We start from the raw sequence: 4,607 nt of genomic DNA on the forward strand, positions 1-4,607 counted from the left end.
TGTCTTTGACTTGACAAAACATTACACACAACTCTTGTAAATGTACTGTCCTAACATACTCTAAATTTATGCTTTCGCCGTAAAACCTTTTTGAAATCGTAAAACGTGGTTAGATTAAGGAGATGTTTATCTTTCAAATGGTGTAACATAGTTGTATTTTTGAAAAATGTGAATTTTGACATTTATTTGGATTCAAATTTGCCGCTCTTGAAATGCACCTGCTGTTGATGGAGTGCACCACGGGTGGCACGCTAGCGTCCCACCTAGCCCCAAGAGGTTAAGAAGGTAGAGCAGGGCTTTATTATGGACAGACTTCTCCCATTCTTAGCTACTGTCGTATCAATATGTTTTGACCATGGCAGTTTACAATCCAGGGTTACTCCAAGCAGTTTAGTCACCTCAACTTGCTCAATTTCCACATTATTCATTACGAGATGAACAGGTGAGCAGTACGCGTCTATGTAATGAGAGCATGAACAGTGTGAGGACCGTTAAAACGTCTTAGGGCTAGGGGGCAGTTTTCGGAAGTTCGGAGAGTCTGGCGAGCCCAAAGTAAAATGCCTGTTACTCAGGCCCAGAAGCTATGCATATAATTGGTAGATTTGGAAAGAAAACACTCTGACGTTTCCAAAATTGTTAAAACTGTATGTGGTACTGTATGTGGATGATCAGGGCTTTATTCAGAAAAAGTTTCTTGGGCTACTTTGATTTGCCAAGTGGGCGAGATGTGAATTCCGTGTTTAATTTCATGGACAAACTTGTTGTTCAAACCTACGATGGCTCACCTTCAAGGGAACGTATCTGCTATTTGTATTTCCAGCTAAGTCCCCTCCTGTTCCATGGTTTAACAAGCGATGACCACTCTACTTCCATTGTCAACTAACTCCTCACATGAACTGGAAGCCACGTCTCATGTGGCCCACTCAACCACTGGCACATTGAATGTTTCCTCTCCAAGCACGGTGAGGGAACCCCTGTTAATTTTCTCTCATTACTTTATGTAGAGTCAATCACAAACACAATCACATTATTACACATCTATGATTTGACTCCTTGCTTGGACTAACTCATTCTTAGCTCTTTTGTCTCACTGTGTAGTGTTTTTGTGTTGTCTTCCCAGTCAAACCCTGCCCTGCACTGGTCAAGCCTCTGAACACCTCAACTCATGCCTCATACCCTCATTCAATCACTGCTGTGATCCCTTCCCAAAATGGTGTAGGTAGCCCTCTCATTCCTATTCCCCATAATATTGTACTATAAGTGTCTTTATTAAATGCTTTAGGTTAAAATAATTACTCTTTGACGATTTTTGAAACACATTTTTGACATCTCTGTGCGTTCTGCTCCTATACTGTGGGTCTCCCATCCTCCTCAACAACAGACATGTCTAATAACGTGTAATACAATTCATCATTAATAATTCTGCAAGTTTTCTGTTTTCAGAAGCCTGATTCTACTCACTGTGGTAGTGTGGAAGTGTTGAGCTGTATTATTTGGCCTGTGGTCCTGTTGTCCCCAGTCCCAGTGGTGAAGATAATGTCTTAATTGAGCTTCTTGTCTGTGACTGAGATACGTAATCTGCACATTTACTAAAACGTCAGCTCTCATCTCTCCCAATGTTCTCAATGTCAAACAATGAAGGCTGGGTAGTTTTTTTTCATGATTGCAACCCAGGTCATTTTAGTCGGCTGGACCTCGCTACATATTCGTCGCCAGACCCACTGGCTCCAGGTCATCTACAAGTCTATGCTAGGTAAAGCTCTGCCTTATCTCAGCTCACTGGTCACGATAACAACACACACTCGTAGCAAGCGCTCCAGCAGGTACATCTCACTGGTCATCCCCAAAGCCAACACCTCCTTTGGCCGCCTCTCCTTCCAGTTCTCTGCTGCCAATGACTGGAATGAATTGCAAAAATCGCTGAAGCCGGAGACTTATTGCTCCCTCACTAACTTTAAACATCAGCTATCTGAGCAGCTAACCGATCGCTGCAGCTGTACATAGTCCATCTGTAAATAGCCCAACCAATCTACCTACCTCATCATTGTTTTTATTTACTTTGCTGCTCTTTTGCACACCAGTATCACTACTTGCACATCATCATCTGCTCATCTATCACTCCAGTGTTAATCTGCTAAATTGTGATTACTTTGCTACTATGGCCTATTTATTGCCATAAGTCCTCACGCCATTTGCACAACCTGTATATAGACTTTTTTTAAATTTTGTGTTGACTGTACACTTGTTTATTCTATGTAACTCTGTGTTGTTGTTTCTGTCACACTGCTTTGCTTTATTCTTGGCCAGGTCGCAGTTGTAAATGAGAACTTCTCAACTAGCAACCTTGTTAAATAAAGTTGAAATAATAAAAATAAAAATATCCTATATCATAATGAGTCAGATTACATGGAGAGGGGGGACCTGATCCTAGATCATAATGAATCAGATTACATGGAGAGGGGGGACCTGATCCTATATCATAATGAATCAGATTACATGGAGAGGGGGGGACCTGATCCTAGATCATAATGAATCAGATTACATGGAGAGGGGGGACCTGATCCTAGATCATAATGAATCAGATTACATGGAGAGGGGGGACCTGATCCTAGATTATAATGAGTCAGATTACATGGAGAGGAGGGACCTGATCCTAGATCATAATGAGTCAGATTACATGGAGAGGGGGGACCTGATCCTAGATCATAAATAATCAGATTACATGGAGAGGGGGGGACCTGATCCTAGATTATAATGAGTCAGATTACATGGAGAGGGGGGACCTGATCCTAGATCATAATGAATCAGATTACATGGAAAGGGGGGGACCTGATCCTAGATTATAATGAGTCAGATTACATGGAGAGGGGGGGACCTGATCCTAGATCATAATGAATCAGATTACATGGAGAGGAGGGACCTGATCCTAGATCATAATGAATCAGATTACATGGAGAGGGGGGACCTGATCCTAGATCATAATGAATCAGATTACATGGAGAGCCGGATATATATAATATACCCTACTATTGTTTAATATTTAATATGCCATAAACTATTGTTTTTTTAACAGTTTCATTAATTCATTGTAATTAACTTAATCATTATGACACACCCCTCTCTATTGTCATTGGTTGCACTAATTGCACTGTTTGTCTACATAACCTGGTTCAAGTATTGATGACATCACCCTGAAGACGGCACAGTGATGCTGAAACGTTGGTAAATAACCAATAAATTACTGGGAGTTTATATATGGAGTGTGGGATTCTCTTTATTTTGATAGTTTATAACTCTTATGTAGTTGCCATCTTTTTGTGTTTTTCAGGCAGCCTGGGAAAGAACTGAAAAAACTCACTAAAGAGTCAAGACAGAGACACCAGAAAGACCCAAGAAGACTTGGACGCAGCATCAGAGGACAGAGAGGGATGTTCAGAACTCACTCAGTCTGGTCAGTTGGTGAGGGTAGACTTGGAGGCTGCTTACCTGACACGAAGTCTGGAGGACATGGAGGAAGTCCCCCCTCCTCTCCCCTACCTTCCCTATACCCCCTCCTCTCCCCTACCTTCCCTATACCCCCCTGTCCCCTACCTTCCCTATACCCCCCTCCTCTCCCCTACCTTCCCTATACCCCCTCCTCTCCCCTACCTTCCCTATACCCCCCTCCTCTCCCCTACCTTCCCTATACCCCCTCCTCTCCCCTACCTTCCCTATACCCCCCCCCTCTCCTCTACCTTCCTATACCCCCTCCTCTCCCCTACCTTCCCTATACCCCCTCCTCTCCCCTACCTTCCCTATACCCCCCTCCTCTCCCCTACCTTCCCTATACCCCCCTCCTCTCCCCTACCTTCCCTATACCCCCCTCCTCTCCCCTACCTTCCCTATACCCCCCCCTCTCCCCTACCTTCCCTATACCCCCTCCTCTCCCCTACCTTCCCTATACCCCCTCCTCTCCCCTACCTTCCCTATACCCCCTCCCCTACCTTCCCTATACCCCCCTCCTCTCCCCTACCTTCCCTATACCCCCCTCCTCTCCCCTACCTTCCCTATACCCCCCTCCTCTCCCCTACTTTCCCTATATCCTCTCCCCTACCTTCCCTATAACCCCCTCCTCTCCCCTACCTTCCCTACACCCCCCTCCTCTCCCCTACCTTCCCTATACCCCCTCCTCTCCCCTACATTCCCTATACCCCCTCCTCTCCCCTACATTCCCTATACCCCCTCCTCTCCTCTACCTTCCCTATACCCCCTCCTCTCCCCTACCTTCCCTATACCCCCTCCTCTCCCCTACCTTCCCTATACCCCCTCCTCTCCTCTACCTTCCCTATACCCCCTCCTCTCCCCTACCTTCCCTATACCCCCCCTCCTCTCCCCTACCTTCCCTATACCCCCTCCTCTCCCCTACCTTCCCTATACCCCCCCTCCTCTCCCCTACCTTCCCTATACCCCCTCCTCTCCCCTACCTTCCCTATACCCCCTCCTCTCCCTTATACCCCCTCCTCTCCCCTACCTTCCCTATACCCCCTCCTCTCCCCTACCTTCCCTATACACCCTCCTCTCCCTTATACCCCCTCCTCTCCCCTATAACCCCTCCTCTCCCCTACCTT

At 45.9% G+C, this 4,607-nt stretch overlaps 1 long non-coding RNA gene across 1 annotated transcript; it reads left to right on the plus strand.

Annotated features, from left to right (window-relative positions):
* Positions 1–266: 266 nt before the first annotated feature.
* Positions 267–1,636, plus strand: LOC145867270 (uncharacterized). The gene is made up of 3 exons (XR_014383280.1): positions 267–962; positions 1,121–1,215; positions 1,444–1,636. It is a non-coding gene; the product is annotated as an uncharacterized LOC145867270 (long non-coding RNA).
* The last annotated feature ends 2,971 nt before the right edge of the window (positions 1,637–4,607 follow it).

The sequence above is a fragment of the Salmo salar genome, unplaced genomic scaffold (genome assembly GCF_965601325.2).
Source record: "Salmo salar unplaced genomic scaffold, fSalSal1 ptg000257l, whole genome shotgun sequence".
Lineage (NCBI taxonomy): Eukaryota > Metazoa > Chordata > Actinopteri > Salmoniformes > Salmonidae > Salmo > Salmo salar.